Below are 6,713 nucleotides of genomic sequence, written 5' to 3' on the forward strand. Positions count from 1 at the left end.
AAAAGATCACATACAAAGGAAAGCCCATCAAGCTATGATCAGACTTCTCAGCAGAAACCTTACAGGCCAGAAGGGAGTGGCATGATATAGTTACTAAATGAAAAAGAAGGGCCTCCAACAAAGAATACTCAACCTGGAAAAATTATAATTTAACTTTGAAGGAAGGATTAAACAATCTCCAGATAAGCAAACATTGAGGGAATTTATCACCCACAAACCATCTCTATAGTATCTTAGAGAGACTGCTCTAGATGTAGGTACTCGTAAGGCGAAATACCAGTCACCAGAAACAACAAATCCACAGTAAAGGAAGTAGACCAATAAATGACTAAACAAACAAAAAAATTAAATCAACTACCCACCAAGTCAGTCAAGGGATACACAATGAGTACAGAATATGACACCTAATATATAAAGAAGAGGAAGAAGAAGAAGGCAGAAAAACAAAGAACCTTTAGATTGTGACTAAAATAGCATAGTAAGCAAGTTGAGTTAAATTGTTAGATACTAAAGAAGTTGCCCTTGAACCTTTGGTAACCATGAATCTAAAACCTGCAATGGCAATAAGTACATATCTATCGATAAGCACCCTAAATGTAAATGGAATGAATGCACCAATTAAAAGACATAGAGTTATGGAATGGATAAAAAATCAAGACCCATCTTTATGCAGGCTAAAAGAGACTCACTTCAAAGCCAAAGACATACACAGACTAAAAGTGAAGGGATGGGAAAAAGATATTTCATGCAAATAATAGGGAGAAAAAAGCAGGAGTTGTAGTACTTGTGTCAGAAAAAATAGATATCACTCCACACAAAAGCATCAGAATACACATTCTTGTCAAGTGGACATGGAACATTTTCCAGAATAGATCATATACTAGCCCACAAAAAGAGCCTCAGTAAATTAAGAAGGATTGAAATTGTGCCAACCACATTCTCAGACTACATAGGTATGAAACTAGAAGTAAATTATGCAAAGAAAACAAAAAAGTACACAGACACCTGGAGGCTTAACAACATGCTCCTAAATAACCTATAGATCAATGACCAAATAAAAACAGAGATCAAGCAATATATGGAGACAAATGAAAATAACAGCTCAACACCCAAAAACACATGGGATGCAATAAAGGCAGTTCTAAGAGGAAAGTATATAGCAATACAGGCTCACATCAAGAAACAAGAACAATCCCAAATGAACACTCTAAACTCACAATTATTGAAACTAGAAAAAGAAGAACAAAGGAGGCCCAAAGTCAGTAGAAGGAGGGATATAATAATGATCAGAGCAGAAATAAATAAAATTAAGAAGAATAAAATAATAGAATCAATGAAACTAGGAGCTGGTTCTTGGAGAAAATTAACAAAATAGATAAACCCTTAGCCAGACATATCAAGAAAAAAACAAGAGAGTATACACATAAACAGAAACAGAAATGAGAAAGTAAAAATCACTACAGAAAGCACAGAAATACAAAGAATTATTAGAAAATACTACAAAAAATTATATGCTAACAAATTGGATAAACTAGAAGAAATGGAAAACTTTCTGGAAAAATACAACCTTCCAAAGCTGACCCAGGGAGAAACAGAAAATCTGAACAGACCAATTACCAGCAATGAAACTGAACTGGTAATCAAAAAACTAAGAACAAAATCCAGGACCAGATGGATTCACTGCTGAATTTTATCAAGTATTTAGAGAAGACCTAATAACCATCCTCCTTAAAATTTTCCAGAAAGTAGAAGAGGAGGGAATACTTCCAAACTCATTCTATGAGGCTAGCATCACCCTACTACCAAACCAGAAAAAGATACCACAAAAAGAAGAAAATTACAGGCCAGTATCCATGATGAACACAGATGCAAAAATACTCAACAAAATATCAGCAAACCTAACTCAAAAATATATCAAAAAATATCATCCATCATGACCACATGGCATTTATTCCAGGAATGTAAGGATGGTACAATATTTGAAAATCCACCAACATCATAAACCATATCAACAAAAAGAAGGTCAAAAACCACATAGTCATCTCCATAGATGCAGAAAAAGCATTTGACAAAATTCAACATCCATTCATGATAAAAACTCCCAACAAAATGGGTATAGAGGGCAAGTACCTCAACATAATAAAGGTCATACATGAAACAACAAACCCACAGCCAACATCAAACTTAACAGTAAAAAGCTGAAAGGTTTTCCTCTAAGACTGGGAACAACACAAGGACGCTACTCTCACCACTTTTATTCAACATACTACTGGAGGTCCTAGCCATGGCAATCAGACAACACAAAGAAACAAAAGGCATCCAGATTGGTAAGGAAGAAGTTAAATTGTCACTGTTTGAAGATGACATGATACTGTATGCAGAAAACCCTAAAGAATCCACCAAAAAACTATTAGAACTAATATCTGAATTTAGCAAAGGTGTAGGATAAAAAATTAATACACAGAAATCTGTTGCATTCCTATACACCAATGATGAACTAACAGAAAGAGAAATCAGGAAAACAATTTTATTCACAATTGCATCAAAAAGAATAAAATACCTAGGAATAAAATTAACTAAGGAGGTGAAAGACCTATGCCCTGAAAACTACAAAACTCCCATGAGAGAAATTAATGCACCAATAAATGGAAATATATATAATGTTCATGGATAAGAAGAATTAATATTGTCAAAGTAGTCATCATACCTAAAGCAATCTACAGATTCAAAGCAATCCCTATCAACATACCAACAGCATTCTTCAATGAACTAGAGAAAATAGTTCTAAAATCATATGGAACCACAAAAGACCCTGAATAGCCAAAGCAATCCTGAGAAGGAAGAAAAAAGTTGGGGGTTTATGCTCTACAACTTCAAGCTCTACTACAAATTCACAGTAATCAAAACAATTTGGTACTGGCACAAGAACAGATGTATAGATCAATGGAACAGAACACAGAGCCCAGATATAAACGCACACATATACAGCCAATTAATATACAATAAAGGAGCCACAGGTATACAACAGGGAAATGACAGCCTATTCACAACTGGTTTTGGCAAAATTGAACAGTTTACAAAAGTAAACTCGAAATGGATCAAAGACCTGAATGTAACTCATGAAACAATAAATCTCTTAGAAGAAAACATAGGCAAAAATCTTTTAAATATAAACATGAGCAACTTTTTCCTGAATGCACCCTCTTGGGCAAGGGAAACAGAATAAAGAAATGAACAAGTGGGACTATATCAAACTAAAAAGCTTCTGTACAGCAAAGGACACTATCAGCAGAACAAAAAGTTATCCTACAGTATGGGAGAATATATTCATAAATGACATGTCTGATAAGAGGTTAACATCCAAAATTTATAAAGAGCACACACACCTCAACACCAAAAAAGCAAATAACCTGATTAGAAAGTGGGTGGAGGATCTGAATAGACACTACACCAAAGAAGAAATTCAGATGGCCAATAGGCACATGAAAAGATGCTCCACATCGCTAATCATCAGGGAAATGCAAATTAAAACCACAATGAGATATCACCTCACACCAGTTAGGATAGCTAACATCCAAAAGACAAGGAAAATAAATGCATGCGAGGATGCAGAGAAAGGGGAGCCCTCCTACACTGCTGGTAGGAATGTAAATCAGTTCAACCACTGTGGAAAGCAATATGGAGGTTCCTCCAAAAACTAAAAATAGAAATACCATTTGCTCCAGTAATTCCACTCCTAGGAATTGACCCAAAGAAAACAAGATCACAGATTCAAAAAGACATATGCACCCCTATGTTTATTGCAACACTATTTACAATAGCCAAAATATGGAAGCAACCTAAGTGTCCATCAGTAGATGAATGGATAAAAAAGAGTGGTACATATACACAATGGAATACTATTCAGCCATAAGAATAAAACAAATCTTATCATTTACAACAACATGGATGCAGCTAGAGGGTATTATGCTCAGTGAAATAAGCGAGGTGAAGAAAGACAAGTACCAAATGATTTCCCTCTTTTGTGGAGTTTAACAACGAAGCAAAACTGAAGGAACAAAATAGCAACAGACTCACAGACTCCAAGAAGGGATTAGCGGTTATGAAAGGGGATGGTTTGGGGAGGGTGTGTTGGATGGGGACAGAGAAGGGGATTAAGGGGCACTATCATCAGCACACAAAATGTAGGTGGGTCATGGAGAAGGCAGTATAGCACAGAGAAGACAAGTAGTGACTCTATAGCATCTTACTACACTGATGGACAGTGACTGCAATGGTGTATGTGGGGGGGAATTGATAATATGGGTGAATGTTGCAACCACAATGCTGCTCATGTGAAACCTTTATAAGATTGTATATCAATGATACTTAATAAAAAAATAAATGACTAAATTCTTATTTTATGTTAAAAATTCCAATGAATTATAAAATTATTTTATGTATCATTTAGAATTATAAAATGTACATATTTTCTATACCACTTAATATATGAATGAAAAATCTAATGAGCATTCTTTTTAAAACTTGTGTTATACTACAAATATCCTATTTAGAGAATTTTATCTTTTCTTATAATATCATCATGGAATAGAATCCATAATTTTCATTCAGATTATGTGCCACTAAAATTTACCTCAGGACAGCTCCATACATACACATACTGCTTTTTACTCAGAGAGCTTTAAATGGAACAAAAATAAGTGGTGTCCTTTCAATTTCAACAGTTTGCAAATAATTGTTATACCATTAGGCCAGCTTAACAAATGAATGGTTATATATTTTTTTCTACATTTAAGTCAAAAGCTATCCTCCCAAATTCTTAAACTATAGTGTAGTTGGTAGAGAAGAGGATATGCTGCAGTAACAAAAAAGATCCACAAGTTAATTTTGAAACAAGTTAGCTTGTTTCTCTCTCAGTGGAGAACGGTAGGAGATGGCTCTGGCTCCAGGAATTCAGAAAAATCCATCCCTAAACACAAGGCTTCCATTGGTGCTCCAGATGTCAACCGCTTCAGCCATTAGGAGGGAAAGAGAGAGTCATCATATTGCAAGAGCCTCCTCACTAAGAGCCTTCTCATTAAGTGAAGTGGATATTGTATTCATTCATTCAATTATAACCCATTTGTTAGATCTTAGCCTCATGGCCACACTTAGACATGCCTAGTTAAGGGGAGATGAGAAATATAGTCTGGCTAAGGAGCCATTTTCCCAGGAAAAACAGGAAAACAGACTTAGGAGAGGCCAGTACATATTCTTCCCATATATGACATCTGAATTCTTAAATACTTATAAATGGAGTTTAAATGTATAAAAGCTTTATATTTCTTTAGATGCTGAGCCCCTCAACTATATTTTTTTTAATTCTGTATTGTCTAAAAGAGAATCTTAGGTGTATAGAAACAGTCTAATATAAAGGAATCCTCTCAATAATTTTTCTGCAAGGTGGTCATTCAGGTGATGATTGGGATATTTCCATTGACAGAAGTCCTATTACATGATGTTACCTGGCTCAAAAATCCTCATAAGGCAAAATCTGACTCCTCTTGATTTCTATTTATTTCAGTTCTGCTGTGTCCATTTTCTCTTCTACATGATATTCTAAGAATATCTGAAGACCTTGTTTCCCCTTAATCCTCTCTTCCTCAGGTTAAATATTCCTTACAGGTGTTAAGAATTTCTGGTATAAATATGAGAAAGTTTAGAAAGTCTTCTATATTTCACCTGGATAAGTACACATTGCAAGAAATAAAGCAGCTCTTTGAAAATGCTGAAGCAGTATTATTCCTCAAAAAAATACTAAATATTTATTTTTAAATGATAGTTTATGTCCTAATAGTATCCTCAGAGTTTAAAATGTTGGTTACCCAAACCAGTAGTGTCAGTAACAGTTGGGAACTTTTAGAAAAGCACAGTACAAATGCTTAGGCCCAAACTCAGATATACTCAATCAGATTCTCTAGGGGTAGGGTTCTATAATCATCACTTTATCACACAATTTGACATGATAAAATGGAGAAACATGGGACTAAGGAATAAGCTGTGTGCACTGTTTTGACAATAGTAGGCAGAAAATTCTAGGTAACTTGCTAGTGATATACTTCTGTATTTACTAGAAAATAATAATTATTTACTAAGTAAGGAAAGCCATCTTTCGCAAACACATGGAAACTCTCAATTGGCTTGCCTCTTAGGTGATAATGACAATAATCATGTCTCCTATGATTGTGATATACTTAAGTATTTATTAGAAAATAATAATTATTTACTAAGTAAAGTAGTGTCTTGTATTATCTCTCACCATCCCATTCCAGTTTCTCTGGAAACATGTCCAAATCTTTGCTATGATATACTTCTGTATATCTAGAAAATAATAATTATTTACTAAGTAAGGAAAGCCATCTTTTTGTAAAAACATGGAACTCCCAATTGTCTTGCCTTTAGTTGATGATGGCAATAACTTATCTCCTGGATTCAATGAACAGTTACAAGAGTGCCTAGAAGGTTTCCTGATAATTTTCCTTCAATTGTTCTTTAAACATAATAGCTGTAATGGGTAAGTAGGGAGAGAAGCCAGCTGAAGGGAACATTGTGTTTTTGTTTTTATAATCCTCTTTCCTGATTTCCCTTGCTTGACTTTATTTTCCAAATGGAAGTGGTGAAGTCTTCAGGATTTTGTGAAAGCCAGAAATAACGTTTACATGACCTACATAATT

This window comes from Manis pentadactyla, chromosome 3 (assembly GCF_030020395.1).
Source record: "Manis pentadactyla isolate mManPen7 chromosome 3, mManPen7.hap1, whole genome shotgun sequence".
Classification (NCBI taxonomy): Eukaryota; Metazoa; Chordata; class Mammalia; order Pholidota; family Manidae; genus Manis; species Manis pentadactyla.